This window comes from Myotis nattereri, assembly GCF_964212035.1.
Source record: "Myotis nattereri genome assembly, chromosome: 8".
Lineage (NCBI taxonomy): Eukaryota > Metazoa > Chordata > Mammalia > Chiroptera > Vespertilionidae > Myotis > Myotis nattereri.
In genome coordinates, this window is record NC_138083.1 from 74,910,066 (window position 1) to 74,935,281 (window position 25,216).

Below are 25,216 nucleotides of genomic sequence, written 5' to 3' on the forward strand. Positions count from 1 at the left end.
AAGCAAGAGACAGATCCCTGGTGTCTCTCTGTGTAAGGACATTCATTTTTTTAGAGTAGGGCCCCATCTTCATGACCTCATTTAACCTTAACTACCTCCTAAAGACCCCTTCTCCAAACACAGTCACATCGCGATTAAGGCTTCCACATACAAGGGGATACAATTTTGTCCATAGCGCATAATATGATTCTATTTGCATGACACTTAAAAAACTAAAATAAAACATAGAGAGAGATGGAGAAAAGATTAATGGTTGCCAGAGGTTAAGGATGTAGGGGGCTTGGGTGTGCCTATAAGGGGAAGCACAAGGAAGATTTTTATCATGATGGAACAATTCTGTATCTTGAAACATGTGGTCCTTACAAGACTCTACACATATAATGAAATGACACAGAATTATGCATACGCATTGAACCAATATCAATTTCCTCCTTTTGATATTGTACTATAGTTATGTAAGCTGTAACCATTGGGGAAAACTGGGGGAAGTTATAAAGGGCCTTTCTGTACAATTTTTGCATCTTCCTGTGAATTTGTAATTCTTTCACAATTAAAAGTGCTTTAAAAAGCAGCCAGGAACAAAAGGCAGGTTACTTATTAATAAATAGAAATTTGACTTAAAAGTAATTTCTCAATCGTGGCAATGGAAGCCAGGAAATAGTGGAATGCTATCTTTAATGTGGTGAAACAACTATTAATCTAGGATTGTATTTGCATTGAAACTATCAAGAATCAAGATGAAATAAAGATGTGATCTGACAAACAGAAACAGTTTGTTACCAACAGATCTTTTTGTTTGTTTGTTTGTTTAATTCTCACCTGAGGATATTTTTCCATTGATTTTTAGAGAGAGTGGAAGGGAGGGGGAGAGACAGAGAGAGAGACACACATCGATTGGTTGCCTCCCACATGCGCCCTAACCGAGACCAGGGATTGAGCCTGCAACCGAGGTACATGCCCTTGACAGAAATTGAACCCAGTGCTCCAACCACTGAACAAACTGGCTAGGGCCAACAGATCCTTTTTAATGTTAATACTAAAAGTTGTATTTCAGGCAGTAGCAAAAGATCTCAAAGAGAAGAGCTTAGATATAAGAAGAAAGTGTTAGAAAAAAATTAATAAAACTGTCAGTAAACCTAAATGTTAAATTTTCTAGAAGAAATAGAAATAGTGTATATAATCTATAAATACTAGAGAGTAAAAATAAAGTGAAGGAGAAGCAGGATAAATTTTTAAAAGACAAGAAAGGAAAAAGAAACAAAAACAGTAAGATCGGACAAATAGAATGCATAAAATAAGTAGTAGAAATAAATTCAAATATAATTCTAAATAGAATAAACTCAGTTTCAAAGACAAATTTTGCTGCACAGATGTTTAAACACCTCATTAAATGACATTTTCAAGACATACCTAAAACATAAGGCACAGAGGGTTGAAAATGAAAGGATGAGGAAAATGCCAAAACAAAAAAATTGGTGATGTAACTGTATTAATATCAGACAAAATAAATGTTTAAGATTTCCTGTAGATATAAGGAAGAAATTTCTCAGGAAGCTATAACAAAAGTGGAATGAGTGACTCCTAGAGCCACTGAATTCCCCATCTCTTGAGAAACTCAAATCTGAGATAATGACCGATTGGTCCGTATGCCAGGGAGGACATTAAAACACCACAGGAAGGATAGGACTTAATGAACATAGTTTCTCTCATGGCCAGATTTCCTGGCTAGTCATGTATCAGAAGGAAAGCTGTGACATTCCCACCTCATTAAGACTTCTTATGTCTAAAGTAAAAAGTCTGGTGCACACATGTGTATATATATGTAAGAGTGTATGCATGGTTTAGCAGGGGTGGGCAAACTTTTTGACTCGAGGGCCACAATGGGTTCTTTAAACTGGACCGGAGGGCCGGAACAAAAGCATGGATGGAGTGTTTGTGTGAACTAATATAAATTCAAAGTAAACATCATTACATAAAAGGGTACAGTCTTTTTTTTTTTTTTTTAGTTTTATTCATTTCAAATGGGCCAGATCTGGCCTGCGGGCCGTAGTTTGCCCACGGCTGGTTTAGAGTGTATACTTACACAATAACATCCATTGTTAAGACGTCAATTTCCTCTGGTGTAAGATTTGTCTTCCAACCATTTGTTGGAGAGGGTATGTTGAGAAAACTCCCAAAAGGAAATTGTACTGTGCTATCTCATCCAACTTAGTCAATAACAGTTAGCTGTCTGAGTTACTAATAGATACGCAAAGAAAGATAAATAGTGCAAAGCCTTGAGAATATGGCAACACCTTCTGAGGGTGGGGTGAGTGGCAACTGTTTGGCAGTAGCGTTCAGCTGTTGTTTCGCAATACAGATACTCAGGTTTTTAACTGATGGATGATTCCATCCAAAAATCACAAAAATTTTTCTGGAAGCTCTCGGTACTTGCAGTGGGGAGAGCCAGTTCTACCTGTTCCGAGATATTTCCAGGGTGAGGCTCAGAGAGTCATATTTTTAACAAGCATCTCCAAGGAATTCTGAATCATACTAAGGACTGAGGAACACGAATTTAAGGTATCTCAAGGCTTTAGTAGAAAAGAAGAGGGCTCTTTTTCTGTGCTTTAAAATATTAACTTCTCTAGAATATCCCTTGTGGTATACTTTAAATCTACTTTTTTTATTTTCCCCCTTTTTTATTGAATGTATTGGGGTGACACTGGTTGACAAAATTATACAGGTTTCAGGTGCACAATTCTACAACACATCATCTGTACACTATGTTGTGTGTTCACCACCCCAAGTCTAGTCTCCGCCCATTACATTTATTGCCCCTATACGCTCTTCCTACTCCCTCCTTCCCCCTTCCCCAGGCAATGACCACACTGTTGTCTATGTCCATGAGTTTTCTCTCTTTTCTAAAATTTTTTGCTCAATCCCCCCAACCCCTACAGCTGTCAGCTTGTTTTATTTTATTGTAGTCATAGAGATTATAAGGACATTATTCTCACTTTATTATTTTTTTAGACCATCTTGACTCTATTCCCAATCATCTCTCATTTATTCTCATACACTTTGAAAGGAGATCATGTCATTACTCACTGTGACAGCAGGAATCTGGCCCCAGTAGTCCAGGTGATCTACGAGTGTACGTACAAGAAAAAGACAAAATGATCATGGTTTTATTCTCCTTGCTGGTGTAGATACCTAGGTTAGGGGATGTGCATTCTATGATCCTAAAGGAAAGTATAGCAATGGTCTCAAAAGGACAAACCAAGCTAGCAAGTAGCTCATTGTAGATGTGATCAAGTACAGGACAGGCCAAAAAGAAGAAATGAAAAGAATTCATTTCAACTTCTATGTCATTTACTAAATAAATGGCCTCTTATACTACAATTTGAAATATTTCTTTAAAAATTGTTTTTAAATGACAGGAGAAGGGCTCGTGGACAAGGTAACTTTAAAGAGGCAGCAGAGCAATGAAATGGCTGACTTTGTTCCCCCCTCACAGTCACAGAACTTAATATTCTCACCACTAATAATGAACAACATAAACTGATGAACAAAAATAGATCCAGAGACATAGAAGCATCGAACAGACTGTCCAACCTCAGAGGGAAGGCAGGTGTGTGTGTGTGTGTTGGGGGGGGGGGTAGTAAGAGAGCAACCAAAGGACTTGTATGCAAGCATATACTAGTAAGCATAACCCATGAACACAGATAGTAGAGGGGTGAGACCATGTGCTAGGTGTTGGGAATGGCTGGGGAGAGGTTAATGAGGGGGAAAGGAGACATATGTAATACTTTAAACAATAAAGAATTTTAAAAAGCAACATTAATAAAATATATACATATATATATTTTTTGACCACTAGGTGCAAAAATAAATAACGTCTCCTCTTTATAATCCCATCATACACAAAACAAATGGCTGAGTTCAATCTGGTTTATTAAGAAACATTATGTAAGAGCCATTTAAGAATTCATTCTTCAGCCCTAGTTGGTTTGGCTCAGTGGATAGAGCATTGGCCTTTGGACTGAAGGGTCCCAGGTTCAATTCCAGTCAAGGGCACATGCCTGGGTTGGGGGCTCTATCCCCAGTAGGGGCTGTGCAGGAGGCAGCCAATCAATGATTCTCTCTCATTGTTGATGTTTCTATCTCTCCCTTTCCCTTCTTCTCTGTAGTTTTTTAAAAAAAGAAGTCATTCTTTAAGCTAGAGTGCAAATGTCCTATAGATTGAAGCTCTCTGAGAAATAATTGTGTTCCTTGAAACTCCATGAAAACTAAAAAGCTCTATAGCAAAGTCATGGCCTATATAAAACAAATTACATGTAGCATGGTTCAGAATAGCACATGGAGGGTAATGAATAATTTCATATTCAAACTTTGTTTTCAAAATATTTGTTTTTGAGCTACATATATTTAGAAAAAGGATTTGATTTCCTTCTTTACAAGTCCAACTATATTTCTTGATTCTGCAGAAAATAATAGTGTTTTAATAGTACATAATTATAGTATTTTAAGTGTCCTTTATTGGATTTAGTTTTTTGACTCAACTTATATACAGAGCATAGACGACTTAATTATAGTTCCAAAACAGAAATGAAATGTTATAAACCTTCACAATGTATGAGTTATGGGATAGAAAGGGAAGAGAGGGTATGAAAGTATAAAAGTGTACATCTTTTTTTTTTATTATAAAGGTTTGAGAGATACTGTTTAAAGTTGAATGATCAAGAAAGTACTTTCTCTATAATTTAAGGTTATAAAATAAGCAGAAGAACTACTTATAAGATGATATAAGCCTCTAACAAAACTTTGAGAAGAGAGAGATAAAGGTAGTGTTAATAGGCTCAATTCCTTATCTATATATATATAAAAGCCAAGCAACTGGAATGACCAGTTGCTATGTTGCACACTGCGGTTAGCCAACCAGCCCAATTGGGGGCGGGGCCGGCGGGCCAACCTCCTGCAGCCCCTACCCCTGGCCGGCTGGACCCCACCAGTGCATGAATTCATGCACTGGGCCTCTAGTTTTTGATAAGGGAGAATCAATAGAAACATATGTGATAGATAGCATCATTGTTCCCAACTCTTTGCTCTCTCTGTAATTGTAATAGATTATACATTCACACTCATTGTCATATGATTTCTGCTATGCCTCCTGGTGGGGCCTATATCTGTAGTGTCATTCCTGCCCCCATTGATTCTGGACTTGGCTGTGTGAATTATTTTGAACAATGGAATGTGGGTGGAAGTGACAGAGGCTAGTTCTGAACAGAGGCTTCCAGAAGTATCATGTGTTTCTGTGGCTTCTCTTCAGCTATGGCCCTTTGCCATGGGGAGAACACACCCCAAATAATGATCACTTCTTTAGCCCAAGTCCAAAATGAGAAGACACATGGAGCCACACCTAGCCAAGTCAGCATCGAGGCAGCCAATGACTTGTGAGCTTGCAATATGTGTTTATTGTTATAAACACATATTGGGTGTTTTTTTATGGCAGCAAAATTGACAAACACATTCTCTAAAGTTGATAAATTAAAAACTGGAACTATAAGTATATTATTTAGAGTTAGGGAGATATCCACCAGGAGAGGTAAAGGTGACAACCATGAAACAGAGTTAGTTAAAGGTAGTTTTGGTGATATTCTTGGTGGAGAGAACTAAAGTTTTTGTTTCACACCTTCCTGTCCCATTTGACTCTTTTAATCATATGTATGTATTACTTTTATATTTAAATATACAAGTACAGTGCATACCATCCAGGAGGTAATATAAGTCTTAAATACATAAAGCATTATAACAACAATATGATAAGGCAGCTAATTTGTGTTGGAAAATAAAATGCTACGGGTGATTAAATTATAGGAATTTAGAGGAAAAGATCAACCTGACTGAAGAGGTTGTGGTAGGTAGAGAACATTACACTAGAACAGAAGCCTTAGGGCTTAAAATAGGTGGAGAAAAGCGGGCAAAGAAGAAACAAATAGCATAACAAGTAGGAGAGTGAAGTGGTGGTGTGGCTGGAGCAGAGAATTCTTACCGGTGAGCTGTGGGCAAGAGGTCTGGGACTGGTGGAATGGGACCAGACTGTGACGGGCCTGGAATGCTTGACTAATGTGTGCAGACAGAAACTGGCTTCATGAACTAGGTGTTTTAGGAAGACCAATATAACAGGGCTGTGTAGGACGGATTGCACTGGACAAAAACAGTCCTCAGAGCTAAAGCAGAAACTATCTCAAGGGTCATTTAGGCATGTGTTCTGGCATCTGCCAAGGTATTGCTATTAGTCAGGTGACTTCTCTTACCACATTCCTTGGGCCTAAGTTTATAAAAAGCAGCGTTTCGCTCCCTTACTAGAAATATGTAGAATCATTATTTCGGTAGACTGGTGCCCTGTAGGACTAGAAAGATATGACTTGAGGAAAGAAAAGGCTAAAAAAACATATTTCATAAATCTCTAAAAGCCACGGTTAGCTGGAAAAGACCTGCAGTCTTCTCCTTGCCCTGTGCTACTTAGAACGGTTTTATTGAGTCTCCCTAAAAGCCATCTAACGATAGCATTAATTTGTGTTCGCTCAGAGTTAAACTTTTGGCCAGATTACTCTATAGCATCTCTTTTGAACCAAGAACCTATCATCTCTCCAGTTCTCTTTATTTCAGGTCCATGCCATTTGATTTCCTTTTGAGTAATGACGGCCCAAATCTAACGCCCACCAAGACTTGCTTCCATTGTCCTGGAGTTTTGTACCTTAGATTTTCCTTCTGACTCCTGCTTTCCTTAAAATTACAAAAAAAAAAAAAAAAAAAAAATTGGTAGTGAAGACTTGTTTTTTATTTTCAGTTTCTTAGGTTCATTTCTGCCAACTACCTTCTTTGAAAAAAAAAATATATATATAACAAACATACAAAAAATATATATATATTATTGATTTCAGAGGGGAAGGGAATCATTGATCGGCAGCCTCCTGCACACCCCATCCTGGGGATGAGCTTGCAACCTGGGCATGTACCCTGACCGGGAATCAAACCATGATCTCCTGGTTGAGCCACAACGACCAGGCTGCACACTACCTTTTCCATTCATTGGCCATGGTCTGAACTGTGTACGCTGAGCCTCATCAGTTCAAGGCCAGTTCACCTGCATTGCCTCAGGCCTGTTCTCCATTCTTGCTGCTTCAGACTCCAGTGTGTCTCTGATCTAGCAGTTCCCAGCATTCCCCCCATTTTTTCTATATGATAAACATTATAGCCCATATAAATGTTCAGAGTACATGTGTGAAATTTCCAAGGAACTGCAATAGGTCTTCCTTTTCCTTTCTGTCTCAAGAAAACCTACTGGAATGCAAGAAACAGGGAGGGACATTTTTAAGGCATAATCTGCAATCTGATCTAATTTGTTTTTAAACTTTATTCGCAGCTTTCTGGTTCCAGACCAAGATGGAATCATGGATGGAGTACCCTTCAATTTAATAACGGTTAAAAGTTCTGGACATGGCGCATAAAGCAAATATAAGAAGACTCTGAAATGTGGAGAGAAGAAGGCAAGTGACTAAGGATCTTAGGATTGAGGAATGACAAGGCAACACATTCCCTGAGCTTTCTTTTTGCCTCCTGGACTGAGTGTTGGAGAAGCTGGCAACTGGAAGCACCATGGGGACAGGTGTTTTTAAAAAAATCTCCAGGGTGGTGAGCACACAATACAGTGTACGATGGTGTATTAAGCACCTGGAACCTGTATAACTTGTTAACCAGTGTCACCCCAATAACTCAATAAAAAGAAAAGAATAAAATAAAAAGGAAAAAAAGTCCCCAAGAAAGGTTTGCTTTCTAGAGCCAAAGGTTGGGAAAGAGGTTCCTAGAAAACTTTTATTTTAAAAAAATTTTTTTTAAAAAAATATATTTTCAGAGACAGGAAGAGAGAGGGAGAAATAGAAACATCAATGATGAGAGAGAATCACCAATCAGCTGCCTTCTGCACATCTCACGCTGGGCATCGGGCCCACAACCCAGGCATGTGCCTTGACTGGGAATCAACCCTGACCTCCTGGTTCATACGTAGGTGCTCAACCACTGAGCCACACTGGCCACGGGGCTTTTAGATATAACTGTCCTGTATAGCACTACAGCTATTAGTGACCATTACCTGCCCACCCCTCACAAATGCCTACAATGTACTGCTCTTATCACTAGATCCCAAGCAAGGTACCTTCCTGTTTTTGATCCACCTTCAGCCCCGAGCCCAAGGACCGCCCTCCCTATGCTGATATACCCTCCATGCCTGACCTTACCCATGATCACCACCCAATGGATGAGTGGACCAAGTGCCTGCCTCCCTTCAGTTTGCCTCTCTTGCTGCTGGGTGTTAGAGCAGTGCCGTGGTCACGACAATGATGTTGTGTTGTGGGCAGGAGAGCTGGGAGAGGAGGAAAGGCACCCAGGTTTCTGAGGCTTCTGTCACAAGGCAGGGCTGTCAGGTCTTAGGTTGGCAAAAGCAAAAACAAGGAGTAAAAAAATCACATAATAATAGCGTCTATGCGTTCTGCATGATGACCACCTGCTTCATGGCATCTGACTCCTATGTGGGTTTGTGTTTGCCTGTCCCTCTTTCAATGTCACCTTCTTCTGTTCTTCCTCATCTGGTTGGCATGTTTGACCCACAGTTCTGCGTAACAGATCCCTTCTCTCCTCCTCCTGCCTACCAGGTGGGTTAATTATTCTTGGGCAGTTTACCCTGCTCTGGGCAATCTCCCACATCCCCCATTATAACCAACCAAGCCAAGGCACTATTCTCTCGCTTTCTAGCTAAGTGGGGACAAACAACCAGTTCTTATTCACAGGGTAGAAGAATATTAGTATTACTCAGATAACCATCATTTTAAAGAGGGCCTGAGAGAAACAATGAAGGGAGTCAATCACTCACCCAGAAGAGCCCCTTGCTCTTCTCAGGGGCTGTAGTGAAGAGGTGTCAGGGGCTGTAGTGAAGAGGTGTCAGGGGCTGTAGTGAAGAGGTGTCAGGGCCGGCTGATTACTTCCTGTGGGATAGTCCACCTTCAATGTGTCTCCATAATTAATTTTCAAGGGATTGAATTCTTCTATGGTAAAATCATAGATATCATAAAAATCCAGGCATGAGAACAAATTATAAATCATACCATTACCCGGCCCAAAGGTAGTGCTCCCACTGAAGCACACCTGCACTAGAGGAAACTGGTGGGTCAGGGCACAGGGCCAACGGAAACTAGAATAACTTTGGGAAAGATGATGTCATTGTCCTTACTTTGGATTCCCAATCTGAGCCCTTACACACCCGCCCCCCCCTCCCCACTGTAAGGCATCCAGTTCTTTTCCTATTTTCAGACATGCTTACCACTTCTACCCCCTTTCCAATTCTTTTAGTAAAGTGAAGATACACTTTTGAATACATATGAATAGACTTGAGTGAGAGGTGGAAGAGTAATTGTGCTTGGTTGTACAACCAGTTGCAAAAAGTACATTTTATTACCTTGTACTGTGCTACCAGCACACAATTTTCCACTTGTTTTAAAAGGATTTAAAAATTTTTATTGCAAAATACTAGTTCTAACTAGATTAGGTACTATTATCCTGGGCTACTTAATGGCATACAGACCCTTCCTCTCCCCCAAATATTTTGAAGTAAAATTTACATACCATAAAATTCACTAGTTCCAAGTACACAATTCAATGATGTCTAGCCAATCTAAGTCCTGTCACCACTACCACAATCTAATTGTAGTGTATTCCCATCACTCTCTGTGTCCCTCTGTAGTCTTTCTATTCCCATCAGCCCTAGGCAACCACTAATCAATTGTCTGTATAGACTTGCTTTCTCTAGACATTCCATATAAATAGAATCATACAACACATGCTCCTCTGCAATGGGCTTCTTTCACTTAGCTTAATGTTTTTGAGGTTCCTCTATGTTGTATCTTCTATTACTATTTCATTGTTTTATTGCTGAATAGCGTTCCATTGTCTGGATATATCACATTTTATCTACCCATTCACCAGGTGCTGGTCATTTGGATTGTTTCCACTTTTGAGGTACTATGAATAATGCTGCTATGAATACATATGCACGTGTTTTATGCACATTTTCAATGTTTTTGGGTATATACTGGTACTTAGGAGTGGAATTGTTGGATCATATGGTACTTCTATGTATAACTTTTTAAGAACCTAACAAATTTTTCCAAAGTGGATGTACCATTTCATAGTCCCATCAGCAATATATGAGGGTTCTAATTTACCTCCTCACCAAAACTTTTTATTTTCAGTCTTTTTTTTTTTTTTTTTTTGCAGCCATTGTAGTGGGTAAGTAGCTTTCTCATTGTGGTTCTGATTTGCATTTTCCTAGTGACTAATATGATAAGCATCTTTTTATGCTATTTTTGCCATTTAAATATTTGCTTTTTAAAAAATATCTAGTCAAATCTTTTGTCCTTTTCAATTGATTAGTCTTACTGAGTTGTAAGAGTTCTTTATATGTTCTGAATTCAAGTCCTTTATCTGATAGGTGATTTGCAAATTTCTTGCTCCCTGAGATATGGTATTTTTTATTTAGATGGGTAATTTTAAGAGACACAAACTTCAAAGTGAAGTTTCCTTGTGGTATATTAACAGGTCAATGATTCATTTTGTTTCAAAATATTATATAAGTATTTTTAAAAAGCAACTTTTTACTTTTATTTTAGAATACTTGAAAAATGTATTAAGCACCAAACAGGATAGAAAAATTCCATAGATAATCTTTAGTAACATGTTTTGCTTACAGCCAGGCTGTGTGGTAATCACAGCATTCATCTAAAAAATAAAATAACATTTAATTAAATTTAAATAACATTTTAAACACTAGTCTTACCATTCCAGCTCTTGGCTGGCAAGCAGACATAAACCACTGAATGACTTAAGTAGACAGTTTATTAGAACAGTCGTTATGGCTCGTGTGAGTGATGAGGGCCAGGGTTGGGTCTTCTCATCAGGGTAAGACACAACTAGGTATGGGATCAGTACCAAAAAGGAGCGTTTCCCACGTGGGCACAGAGAAAGGCTCCTCTCGGGCAGGAAACACTTCCCCAAACTGCCCCCCTCTGCAGGCAACCCGGCGTTTTAGTCCCCCGAGGCCTGGCTGCGCCTTCCGGCGGTGCCAGTGCCGCTCGTGACCTCCCCTCTGGCCGCCCACCCGGGTCCTGGACCTCCAGCATCCCGGGCGCCGGGTGCAGGGCTCAGCAGGGCCGGCCCCGGCGCCGCCGACAGTCCTCCGGCTCCAGGTCCGCCGGGCGGCTGCGGACGGCCCCACCCGAGTCAGGAGCAGCCCTGAGCTCGCCGCGGCCGGTCCGAGGGCCTCCTTCGCGCGGTGAGGGCACTTCATTTCCTCCCAACCCGCGATCGACTCGACGTGCAGCGGCGCGAGTCCGGTTTTTCTTGCTGCGGCGGCCTCTTTGTCCGGCGCGGGTTCAGGTGCAGACCCCCCGCCCCGGACGGCACGCCGAGCTCGTAGTACACGGAGTCTGGCGCCCCGGTCCGCGTCTTCCCGCGGGTCAGGGAGGCTGGGGTGGGGGCGCCGAGACGCCGGAACCTCTCCGGTCCCGGGGGGAAGCGCCGCGGCCCCGAGGTGGGCTCGCCGCAGGGGCGGGGGCGGCGCATCCGGGTGAGCGCGGCGCCCCCGCCTCCCCCGCGTCGCGCACGGCCCCCGCCTCCCCCGCGCGCGCCCCGCCGCGCCGAGAAGACCACGCCCGGGCGGTCGGAGCGGGCGGCCCTGCGTCCCGGCCCGCCGCGCGGAGGCGCCCCGAGCGAGCGGCAGTGGCGGCGGCGGCGGCGGCGACCGCATGCGGCGCGACCCGGAGTAGCGCGCCCAGCCCGCGAGGCCGGCGCGGGGGCGGGAGCGGGAGGCGGGGCCCGCGGCAGGCCCGCCCGCCCGCCGGGGGAGCCGCGGGCAGTGGCCGAGGAGGCGGCGCGGCGGACGGCGGCCCGAGAAGAGCGCCCGCGCTCGGCCCGCGGGACCGCGCCGCCACCGCCCGGGCTGGCCCCGAGGATCGCCCGCGCCGCCGCCGCGCGGACCGAGGTGAGTGCCCCCGGCGCCCGGCCCTCCCGGAGCCGCGGCCGCCTGCGCGGGGCTGGAGGGGGTGGTGGGGAGGCCCGTCCGCTTTCGCGTCCCGCGTCCCTTTGTGGCCGGCGCTGCCGGGGCCGGGGCCGGGGCCGGGGCGCGGGCGCGCTCGGCACCGGGTCCGGATCGGGTCGGGGACTCCGGGGCTGCCGGCCACGCGGCGTCTCTGGCAACTGCGGCGAGCAGCGAGTTTCCGTCCTAGTTTGACATTGAGTTAGAACCGTTTTTCTTTAGAAGACGGAAGTTTGTTTTATTGACCAAGAATACAGCTAAATATGGCTCCTAGGTTCGTCCGGGTTGTGTGGGACTTGGAGCCCCGCTGCCAGGCTGACCCTGGTCGGGTCGGCGCCGCGGCGGAGGGGAGGGGAGGGCACGCGGGCCCCGGGCGGGGGCTTCCCGGCCCGCTGCGCGCGAAGGGGACCCGGCCCCGAGGAGCGCGGTTCTGTGGGTGGGAAGTAGCGGGCGTTCGGGAATGTGGCGGTCCTTCCTGGAAGAATGAATGAATGAAATGTCACTTGCTCTTCTCTGAGCAATACAATGCCCACTTAAAGATTTGCCAGGAACTGTGATGACTTGCATCGTCATTGCCGCTCTTACCTGTTCAAACTTGTGAAGTGAGGGTCCCCCCCTCCTCTAAACTTATGACCTTGGCCTGATTCTCAAAGCCATGGAGCTAAGCCCCGGAGCTAATCAAGCCGCGCCTCGCATTTTCTGGCTAAGTAGTCATGGTGATTGTGAACTGTTTCTGGAGGGCAGAGGATGGTACCTTCATCACACCTTATGCTTAATACATTGACTTATAATTCTTCCTTCAAGAACCCTGAGAGGTGTGTGTATGGCGGGGGGCGGGTAGGGCAGGGGAGCGGTGTCTCTCCTCATTTCGCAGATGAAGAAGTTGGGGGTCCTGAGAAGTTGTAACTTTCCAGGTCACAGACTAAGCAGCAGAGTTGGGATTCACACCCAGGCCTTACTAATCCAGCACTCTCTACATCACGTCCGTGTCTAGACCTGGATCGTCTGTTGTGGCAGGCACTACCACATGTGGCTACTTAAATTAAATTGAAAAAAATTTAGCTCTTCACTTGCACTAGCTACATTTCAATAGTTCAGTAGCCAAATTTGATCAGTGCCTACTATTGATCAGTGCTTGTCTAGACTACATATCCATTTATTTACTCAGTAAATAAATATTTGAGTGCCTCCTCTCTAGGAGGCAGAGTCTTAAGTCCTGGGTATACTGTGGTGAAAAAGAGAGACAACATGCCCTTGTTTTTATGGCGCTTGCACTTTACATGATAGTTGAGGGATGTTTCCATGGTATTTCGGAGCCTTGCTAATTCAAAGTGGTTTGTAAACTCGCAGCAGCAGCCCTGTCATCTGGGAGTTTGGAAGAAATGGAGAATCTCAGGTCACAAACCACATTAACTGAATTAGTATCTGTTAAAGTGACTTAACAGATCACAGGTGATAGAGTGAAGATCCATCTCAGCTGATTTGTGTTCCCATTGAAAACTTTATGCAAAATACCGGTGATAACTGGTTGAGGAATGTTCTGATGGATTGTTTGGTGGGGCTTTTAAGACTCTTGGGAGCTTTCACCATTTATGCAAATACTTGTTAAATGCCTGGCTTCTCCAATAGAGTATAAGCTTTATGAGAGCAGAGATTGTCTTCCTAAACTTCAAGGTGCCTGTTAAGCAATGGGGCGCTCAATAAATGCTTGTTGAGTACAATCATGTGCCAAAGGAAGTTTGAGTCAACAACAGACCACAGATATGATGATGGTCCCATAAGATTATAATGGAGCACAAAGATTCCTTTTACCATAGCCCTCGGAAATTGTAGCACAGCACATTATTCATATGTTTGTGGTGATGCTGGCATAAGGAAACCTGTGCTGTCAGTTGTATAAAAGCATAGCACATACAATTATGTACAATACATAGTACTTGATAATAAATGACCATGTTACTGGCTTATGTATCCACTATACTGATCTTTTTAATCGTTATTTTAGCGTGTGCTCTTTCTGCTTATAAAAAGTTTGCTGTAAAACAGCATGGAATGTTAAGACGGCAGCAGCATCATACATCTCCAGTTCACCGCATCTCTCGATTGCATCATTTTCTCTTGTGCTTGTTTTCATCTCGTGTTTTGTATAGTAACATGCTGTAGAACAGTGGTTCTCAACCTTCCTAATGCCGCGACCCTTTAATACAGTTCCTCATGTTGTGGTGACCCCCAACCATAAAATTGTTGTCGTTGCTACTTCATAGCTGTAATTTTGCTACTGTGAACAATATGTAATTATATATGTATTTTCCGCTGGTCTTAGGCAACCCCTGTGAAAAGGTCGCGACCCACAGGTTGAGAACCGCTGCTGTAGAGGCTTGTGGCCTAGGAGCAATAGACTATACCATATAGCATAGGTGTGTAGTAGGCTATAACACCTAGGGTTGTGTAAGTGCACTCTATGATGCTCACATATGACAAAGTCACCTAAGGACACATTTCTCAGAAAGTGACCCCGTCCTTAACACATAACTATGAATGAGCATGCTAAGGAAGTCAAAACTAAGTAGTTAATTTCAAGCAATTGCAGGCTATGTAATTCTCATGGCATTAGGTAAGAGCCAAAATGAAAGTAGACCTATATGTAGCTTTTCAGCTTCAGGCCTCAGCTACCCTGGCCTGAGTTGCACTCCTGACTGACTTGCCCAATCTCTTTCTCTTTTATAATAACACTAGAGGCCTGAGGCACAAAATTCGTGCAAGAGTAGGCCTTCCTTCCCCCGGCTGCTGGCACTGGCTTCCCTCTGGCACCTGGGACCCTGGCTTCCCTCACAGCCCTGGCTTCGTCTGGAAGGTTGTCCGGAAGGATGTCTGGTCTAATTAGCATATTACTCTTTTATTATTATAGATAAAATAATAGACTTGAATCCTAATCATTTTTTAGTACCATATATATTTTTAACTAAATTCCAGACTCTTTGGATTTCACCAGTTTTTCCATTAATATGTACTTTCTGTTCCAGGATCCAGTCCAAGGTACTACATTGCATTTAGTCATTGTGTCTTCCCAGTCTTTAGTCTGTGACAGTTTCTCAGGCTTTCCTTGTTTTTCGTGACTTCAGTAGCTTTGAGTACAGCCAGATAGGATCATCCAGTTATGGGAAAGACTCTTGTATTCAGGAAAGTAAGGCAACAGGAATAACTCTATATCTTTAAAAAAAATTTTTTTAATTGATTTTAGGGAGAGGAAGGGAGAGGGGGAGAGAGAAACATCGATGAGAAACATCAGTCAGTCTCCTGCATGCCCTCCCTACTGGGGATCGAGTCCATAACTCAGACATGTGCCCTAACCAGGAATCAAACTGGCAACCTCTCTGTACATGGGATAACACTCACCCAGCTGAGCCACACCAGCCAGGAAGACCTCTATATCTGCTCTTGTTTGTTCATGTAATATATACCTACATCTATTATGCTTATGTAACAACATACAACCTTAGTACTTTGCCATAACAGATTTCTTGGGTACCAGTTTCTAAGTGGTTGTGATTCAGAAGAGTGTTAGAACATTGCAATTCTGAACCATGGTTTATATATATGTGTGTGTGTATATATATAGTTTTTATTTTTATAATGGGTTAAGAGCTGGGCTGAGGTGAAAGAGTAAGGAAAAAGGAGAGATTAGCTAAAAGAGGCAGTAGATCAGAGAGGGACCAAGGTGAATGAAATGACATAATGGAGGAAGAGGAGTGGGGTAGCTGCATAGAAAAGAAGTAGGAGTGGATACTTTTTATTTGTTCATTACTTTAATTAATACTTTATTGAGTGCTTCTGGTGTGGCAGACCCTGTGCTAAGTACTCAAGATAACTTGGGGTAGGACAGCACTAAACAAATGAACATGCAGATAAGTACATAATAATTGTAATTTGTGGTTAGTTCTATAAAGAAAAAGTAAAATGTGCTGGAGAGATTATGAATGGGAGGAGCTGTTGCTTTTGGTTGGCTGGGATGGTGAGGAAGGCTTCTCTGAGTGACACTGAGCTGTCTCTCTGGCTTTTGGGCACCCTGCACACTGTCTGTTGTTTCATAGCACACATGTGCCTCTTTCTCCATAGGCACTGTGCTTATTTCTAGCTCTGGGTCTTTATATATGACTAGAGGCCCAGAGCACGAAATTCGTGCAAGGGGCTCTGCCCCTTGCAGCCCCAGCTTTGTCCGGAAGGTCGTCTGGACACTTGGTCTGCTGTTTGGTCTAATTAGCAAATTAGCTCTTTATTATATAGGACTAGAGGCCCAGTGCATGAATTCATGCACTGCGGGGAGGGGCCATGGGAAGATGGCCGGCTGGCCCTGCCGCCTGCAGTGCATGTCATAGCAACATGTTGTTCCAGTTGCTTAGGATTTTATATATATAGATTTCTTCCCAATATGCCCTCCTCTTCACCTCCACTTGTGGAAGTGCTACCTCTTACTCAAGGATTTACTCAAATCCCATCTCCTATATGAAGTCTTCACTGTTGATTTGTGCCTGTGTTTGTCAGTCTATGGTGTTTGAGCATATGGTGTTTGAGGGTAGGGATATTTTCTGTTTATATCTGTGTGTCCTCACTTAGTCCAGCACAAAGCCAGAATTATTAAAGGTTAGCGTCGATCTGTTCTGAAGTGTTAACATTTGGATGATGGATCTTAGAGCAGTTGGGGAAGGTCCAGTTTTTTTGTTTTTGTTTTCTTAAATCTTTTTGTGACATAATTGTAGATCCACATGCAGTTATAAGAAATAATTCAGAGAGATCCCATGTACCCTTTACCCAGTTGCTCCCAACATATGGAAACAGCATGATTTTTCTTTAGCCTATTTATATGATGGATTGATTTATTTTTTAAATGAGACTGTCTTGCAGCCCTGAAGTGAACCCCACTTGATCATGGTGTATAACTCTTTTTATATATTGCTGAATTCTATTAATACTTTGTTAAGGAGTTTTTGCATTTATATTTATGGGAGCATTTACACTATAAATTTCCTTCTCAGCACTGTTTCAGCTCTGTCCCACAGATTTTGATATGCTCTATTTTAATTTTCATTCAATTCAGTGTATATTTTTATTTCCCTTGAGACTGATGGAGTAATTAGAATTTAGTTGTTAAGTTTCCAAATGTCTGAAGATTTTCCTATTTTTCTGTTTTTGGTTTCCAGTTTGATTCCATTCTGATTGGAGGACACACTATGATTTCAGTTCTTTTAAATTTGGTGAGCCTGCTTTATGTAAAGCTCAGTGTATAACCTGTCTTGGTATACGTTCCATGGACATGTGATTAGAATGTGTTTTCTGCTATTGTTGAATGGAGTATTCTGTAAAGATCAGTTAGATCCTTGATGGTATTGAGTTCTATACCCTTGCTGCTTTTCTGCCCAGGTAGTCAGTCCATCAGTTGTTGAGGAGGGGTTTTGAAATTTTCAGCTACATTTGTGCATTTGTCTATTTCTCCTTTTGAGTTATATCCATTTTTAGCTTTACATAATTTTGCAGGTCTCTGGTGCATACACATTAAGGATTGTTGTGTCTTGGTGGAGTGACCCTTTTTATCATTATATAATGTCCTCTGTCTCTAGTAATTTCCTTTGCTCTGAATTCCATTTTATCTGATGTTGACTACTTCTCTTCCCCTTTAAAAAAAATATATTTTAATTGATTTCAGAGATGAAGGAAGAGGGAGAGAGATGGAAACATCAATGATGAGAGAGAATCATTGATCGGCTGCCTCCTGGACGCCCCCTACTGGGGATTGAGCCCGCAGCCTGGGCATGTGCCCTTGACCCGAATCGAACCCAGGACCTTAAGGTTAAACAGTGAATGAAGATTTTCTGGGAAGGTTGAAACATATTTTTCCATTCCTAGGAGTTAGCATGTTTCTCTCAATAAACACTTTACCAATTTTTACAAGTCCCCATGCATAGCAGTGACTTTTCAAGGGTAAGAAAGTAGTAGCACTGTCACAGTGGGAGGCCTGACCACTTCAGAGATTGAAGTCCATATTTTGCTCATAATAAGACTGCAGCATTAATTTTAATTATTTTGAGTGTTTCCATGAAAGGGAACACTACCTGAAGTAATTAGGGCTGTTATAGGGAGAGGACCCATGAGAATTTCAACGTTTACCCAGATTAAGGGCATAAGAGAACTGGACTAGAAAATGGTGGTAAGACGGTCTCTGATCTAAAACTTGGGTGGGGAATAAGAAAGTAGAGGGAAGAAGAGGTGGTTAATTGTAATCTAAGAGTCTTTGAACAGGGCTGGAAATCCTTTGATGAGCAACCTTTGGGTCATTTCAGTGCTTGAGATAGAAAAACACTCCTGGAGAAGAAAGCTTTGTGGCAGAGCTTTTGACTGGAAACACCCTTAAGTTTGTGGAGGGAATGCAATACTGGCAGCTTATCAGCTGGTGCTCCCCCTGCTGTGGGCTGTTGCTTCAGAAGGGAAAGTTTGAGGAGGAGTAACAGAACAGTGAGCTGGGTCTAAGAGGCTGGGATGTAGGCTATTGGTAATTGGAGATGGGGTTACAAAATAGTGTGTATAGCAGTGACCAGTGCCAGGCACCGTGCTGAGTGTTCTACTTATATTAATTTAATCTTTGTAACAGTATTCTCTTATCATTATCCTTGCTGTCCAGATGAAGGAAATGTAGCACAGAGAGGCTAAGTGGTGAGGCTGAGATCTGCACCTGTCCCTGTGTATTAACATGGCAGTCTGGTCCCAGAGTCCATGGTCTCACCCACCAAGCTAGATGGACTTGCTAGGATAGTTTTGGCAAGATTGCTAGGCTGTGAATAACAAGCAGAAGAGGATGGATGCTATTTGGAAGGCAGTAGGGAGCCGTTGAAGGGTTTTGATAAGAATATTGATTATTATGATCAGAATTAAGCTTTAATGTACATTTAAATAACTTGATTGTTATCTTAAAAGACTAGGTGTAGGAAATGAGTCTAAAGCACTAGTTCAGTTGACTGTGTGTACAAGAGCATACATGTGCATATTTAGAGGTGGAATCAGACCTTCCTTTCAATGGGTCAAGAGGGAAGTCAGTCACTCGACCTCCAAGAAAATGCCATCATTAGCAGCAATGGAATAAAAAAGGAGAGTTTGTTTAAGGATATTAATGAACGTGTGTCTGGAGACTTGTCCAGCTGCCGGTGCCAGAGAGAGACTGTAGGTGGAACTAACCTGTAGGCATCATAGTTGTGGAACTCGATCTTGGGAGTCAGCAGGGAGATGATGGAAATAGGGAGTGGTAAGGAGGGCTGAGAAGTAGACCTGAGGGGATGTTTATGGTTGGGACAGAGGAGGAAACAGTCTTTTACATCCTCATACACAGTGAACAAAAGAGCCCCGGTGCCCGCCTTGTTAATTATACAGCCTAATGGAACAGAGAAAGGAGAGACAATTACGTAAATGGGGGAAATGACGCTCCAACAGAGACCAGAGGTTAAAGCATTAATACAAAGAGTGCGGGCAAGAGGATTCCAGGTAAAAAGAAGGGTATGTGCAGAGGCCACGTGGCAGAAGAGAACTGATTCTGTTTAAGGAACTGAGAGGTCAGTGAGGCTGAAAGGCCACTGGTGGAGTCAGATGAAGGGAGAAAAGTCATTATGTGGCAGATGATGCAGGACCTATGCTCAGTGCTAGCAAAAGGTTCTGAGCACCAGAGAGCCCTGTTTGGAATTTTGAGCAGGTCACCCCTCTGCCCTATGGAGAATGGATTTGGGCGAGGGTAGGATGGGTGAAGGGAGGCATGTAGACCAATCAGGAGACTCTTGGACTAAAGTGGTGGCAGTGGATCTCTGAGGCCGAGGAGGCTCCAGTGTTTCTCTCAGCAAGCTGCTCTGCTGTCCCTGGCCTTCCCCTGGATGCTGCTGTTTTTCCGCCCAAATCATGGTATCATGTTGACACTGTCAATTTATCCACCCGTGTCCCTTCTGGACTGACAGTGAATTCCTTTGGCAGGGACCATCTCTTCCTGGCCTCTTACGCACCAGTACTACCACCCGAGAAGTGATCAGTAAATGGTGAATAAATCAGTGTACTTACCTTCAGAGATGCAGGACGAACTCTAGTCAGGTTTTAGACCGAGTCTTTTTCCTGTTGTTCTCTCCCCCACCCCCAAACTTCAAGACATGAGTTGGCCAATAGCAGTATTACAGGGAGGATTATGATGACTGCTTGGGGCCGCATGGCATTCAGAGGTGTTCTCAGATGTCTGACCTTTGGAGGGTTTACATGATTTCCTCAGTAGGAGAATTAGAAGAGGCAAACTCAGGAACCCCCAGGGAGGAGACCTTATGAGGAATGACTGGCTAATTACCATCCAGTGCTGCTTCCTCTCCTCCTGTAGTTTTAGCAGAGAGGGAACAGCAGAAATCTACCACAGGGGGCAGGAGTGAGGGCCTGGTGGCAAGTGGTGACCACAGTCTGGTCCTTAAAGTATTGTGGGGAGGAGAAAGGAGGAGGGTATAGCTTGCATTGTGGGTAGTTGAGGAAAATATTTTTTAGAGTAGGAAGGATCAGAGCCAATTATTTGTAAACAGTAGGGTGTGACCAATGAGAGCCAGGGAAGTCAGGTGGATGAGAGTCAGTGTGGGTCTGACAGGGGACAAGGAGAGAGGGTATGGTGATGCCCTGGAGATGGCAGATACCCCACTGTAGGGCTGACCATATCAGCTCCTAGGATTTTGCTTTTTGGGTGTGCTCACTCACTGCTGGCAGAGGATTCTGTTCGTTTTACCAGAGAAGCCAGAAATCCTGATTATCCAAGTGAAATGTCCTGATTTTTAATTGTTCTATGAATATCCAAGTTCTATGAATCTTTTTTGGGGGGAGGAGAGGGACAAAACCTTCATCTCTGGGCACAGTTTGGCCTGAAAGTGACCCTGGGAGGAAGAGCTGGTAGAGTTGGTGAGAGAAGGGAGGAGAGGAGTATTTGTGGAACAAGACTTCCAAGGCTCTGGGAAGGGATGCAATTAAATGCACAAGTGGAGAGCATCCTCTAGAGAAGGAGGAAAGACTCCGAGAGGAGCCGAGGGACTGAGGTGAAAGTGAGGTGAGGGCACTTGAGTCTGAGGAGGTGAGACTTGGTAGAGTCAGAGGGCAGGACTGTGTCAGGTGGTCAGTGAGAGAGTGCATGTGTGTGGGGTGTGAGGGGAGTACAGGAGAAGAATGAAATGTCCTGAGCAGTAAGGGCTCCATCGGGCTAGTTAGCTTAGGTTTACAGTGGGCTCAGCCAGCCTTGTTTCAAAACTTTCTCTGTGGTGTTAGTGTCCCGGAAATTGAAGCAGAAAAAGTGAGTTAGTGGGACTTGTCTAGGGTTAGAAATTGAAAGGCTGAAATCCGCTCGAGGTAAGGGATTTTTTTGTGTAACCTCTCAGTTGGTAGCTAAGCACATGAAGCCAGAAACCTGCTTAGGTGGGAGAACAGAAGGTGATGAGGAAGCAGATGGAGAAGAGCAGGTTTGTCGGGGCGAGAGAATCTAAGTACCATATGGTCAGAGACTGGTTGGGTTTGCGTCTGGGTTTGATTTTGACTGAAGCGTCAGTTTAAGATATCCATAGGCAAATTGGTGTTGGGTCCCGGGACAGAAGACATTACCAGGTTCTGGGCTGCTGAAGACAATAACTGTGTTAGAAGGCAGCTTAAGAGTTGCAGCCAATAGGGTGGGGTGGAAGTGGGGAGGAAGATGGTGAATCTAGTGCTGACATCAACACACTGGGAAGGTGGAAGGTGCCTTTAACATCAGACTCAGAATATAACGATACATCTTTTGGCAGTGTGATGTAGATGAAGTAGCAGATTTTGACTAATCCATAATTCTAATTTAACTATTACAACATGCTATTATAACATTACTAGAGGCCCAGTGCACGAATTTGTTCACCAATGGGGGGGGGGGGGGCTTGGCGTGGCCTGTGGGGATTGGGCCGAAACAGGCAAACAAACACCACCTGACGCTCTTGCCTGCCACTTCTGCTCATCCTGGCCCCAGTGCGCCTGCCGCGGGCTCACGCCCAGTCGGTCCCAAGCAGGAGAGGCTCGTGCTGCCACAGCGGCGCTAACCAGCAGTGAGCCCTGTGTCTGGTGCCCGTAGGTCAGCTGAGCGGCGCTCCCACTGTGGGAGTGCACTGACCATCAGGGGGCAGCTCCTACATTGAGCATCTGCCCCCTAGTGGTCAGTGTGCATCATAGTGACCGGTCTACCAGTCGTTTGGTCACTTAGGCTTATATATAGAGATGGGAAATATCCTACATAAAACACTCTCCATACTTAACAAATAATCAAATAATACGTGAGAAGATTTGGAGTGATCCATTTTGCTTAGGGCAGGCAGGGTGGAGTCCGTGTGATTCACTTCAGCCACACCCACAGAGATGCTCAGTTACAGCCCTGACCTATTCTGATCTGATTCACCAGCAACTCCCAGACTGTGAGAAATGGCAGTGACTAACCCAGTCATGCTGTCACCTGGGAACTGGAAGTACATGCAGAACCACTTGCTGAGGAGTCAGGGGCTTGGAAAAGGTCTTTAGGTTTTCCTTAAACTTTCAGCAGTGGAAGAGCATCATTTTGTGTAGTAAACTGACCGTAAACCTATGTCAAGAAGCTGCTGCTGTTAACTCACCACCCTCCTAACAAAACTAAAAAAAAATGATTAGGAATTTAGGGATGCTGTCATCTCATCTGATGTTCACATGCATAAAAATACTATCCACAGAGTAAGTAGAGTGTAACTTTTTTTTTTGCATTATTGAATAATGGGAATTTTTTTTTTAAATAGAAAAAGTAATGTGTATGTGGGAAAATATGCTGATAGTATCAAAAGGTATACAGTGAAAAGTAATTTTTCTATCCTAGTATTTATTTACTTAAACATAAATGGGGGTCATAGGTAGTTTTGGGCCAGATGAAAGTAGCTTCAAGTGCGTGTATGTGAGAACTAGAATATTACGAAGGTATATGATTACTGAGCTATAGGGGAAAGAAACCATCATGTGGTTTGCTGGTAGTCATTTTTTTAAAAGTTAATTTTGCGGTGCATTTTGAGAAATGGAAGAAGCTAAGGAAGTGTATTTTGGAGAGTGGGGGTGCTGTGAAGATCAGGGAAAAGAGGAGAGAGTTTAGGGAGAAGGTAGGACACTGGGTGTGTGATAGAGAGAGAGGTTAGGGTAGATTATGCCAGCAGAGAAAAGTATGAAGTCAGGTAACATGTGTATCTGAGTCCTGAATTAGAAAAACTTCTCCAGAGAGCTAAAAGCAGTAGCTTGGTCAGATTGGGTGTGAAGATACAAATAGGCAGACAAGTCAAAGCAGACTAGGATCTAGTGATGTGGACTGGGATAGTAAAAATAGAATTCCCAGAAAAAATTGTTGAGGACCTTAAACCCATATAAGCCACCTGGATAACTTTTATACTGTTCTCTGATTAATCTCTGTCCTTAAATACTATTGAATTGTAATAGAATTTCATTATGAATTTGAACCTTCCATGTGCTAAAGTGTAGTGAACTAGGAAAAAGGATTTCTACCAGAGACTGAGTAAGGTGGGGAAGGCCTCCCCCTTTGTATCCTTGTATAGATAGCAGCATTGAACTTGAACTCTATATCTTAGAACTCTCTGAAAGAGGTCTCATAAAAACACTTACCCTAGAATTTCACCAAGCAGAAAGTTTCAGTGCGAAGTAGGTGGGCTCTCTTCCTCCCATGTAACTTGCCCGGGTTCTCCAGACCTCTGGGGCAGTCTCTTACATCTGTGCACAGGATTAAACCTTATCCCGTTTCTCATCACATCTTAGCCTTCTGCCTTCTTGAACTTTCTAAAACATCTTTCTAAGACTTACCTTTCTCATCTTCACAGAGCCCCACTTCCATTTTTGAGTCCCAGTGCATTCATGCTGTACTCCAGGAACTGATCTTAGTTCACTTCTTACTTGGGTTCTTTGGGTGAGGCAGCAGAATCCAACTCTAATTTAAGTAGGAGGTAATTTATTGGAAAGGAATTGGAAACTTACCCAACTATCCCTACTGCTAGGGAATAGGTGGAAACTTAAGGCAGCTTCAGGGAGCTGCAAAGCAGAATTTTAAGAATGATCTGATGAGAAGGTCACCCCTGGGATGAATGACTGTCCCCTGTATCTTTCACCTTTGCAAATTACTTGCTCATGAGACTCCTAGAGAGCACATCTGATTGGCTGAATGTAAGTCATGGTAGATAGACCAGGGATTTAGTTTAAAGAACCTCCAGGAATCCTTTTGGCCTCCATAGTGGGAAGGGAGATTCATCAATGTACAGTCTCAGCAAGATTATATAAGGCAGTGCAGAGGTAATTCTCCAGAAGGAAATTAGGAAATGGGAATAGATAGATAAATGCTGGGCAGCTAAAAAGAAATGCCTCCTTTTCAACATCAAAAATTTCTCCACATCATAAGTAATTTACTTGTGTGAGACAAGTAATAGATAGAATTTACTTAGTGCTATGCTCAGTATTTATACCGTGCCTGGTCTCATGCCTTTACATGCTGCCTGTTCTGTTGCACTAATCTTGTGATGTTTGTAGGCAACCACTTGGGTGAACCACTACCTGATAGTAGGTATCAAAGCCAGGCACAAACCCAGGTAGTAATCTGGTACTGCATTGCCCTATGCCATTTAAAAAATTATTATGGATTAGTTGATACTTTTAAATAAGTTTGGATTTTATTAATTTTAGAGTATTTGTGCATATTTTAAAATGGTAGTACCATGTTTCTTTCTCTCTCTCTCTCTCTTCTCTCTCTCTCTCTCTCTCTCTCTCTCTCTCTCTCTCTCTCACACACACACACACAAACACACAAAATTATATAATTCAGAAAGAGTTAGGCTCTTTTGGCTGTCGATTACCGATCACTGCCTGTCCTTGTAGTACCCTGTGGTTCTCTCCCAGTCCTGGCTTCTCTTCTTTCCTGCTGTGTGGCAATCAGTGGTGGACCTGAGTAATCTAAGGTAATGATGGTAGTCCCATCCCCCTTGCTAAGAATTGATTTAGAAATAGGCATGTTACCATTTT

General features: G+C 43.3%; 1 protein-coding gene across 3 annotated transcripts in view; it reads left to right on the plus strand.

Annotated features, from left to right (window-relative positions):
• The first annotated feature begins 11,928 nt into the window (after positions 1-11,928).
• Positions 11,929-25,216, plus strand: part of GALNT1 (polypeptide N-acetylgalactosaminyltransferase 1) — a 77,063-nt gene continuing 63,775 nt past the window's right edge. Inside the window, exon 1 of one of the 3 annotated variants that reach the window (XM_081097429.1) lies at positions 11,929-12,070. The gene's annotated coding sequence lies outside the window, so the exon portion shown is untranslated. The remainder of the gene's footprint in view (positions 12,071-25,216) is intronic. The other 2 variants (XM_081097427.1, XM_081097428.1) reach the window with 2 other exon arrangements.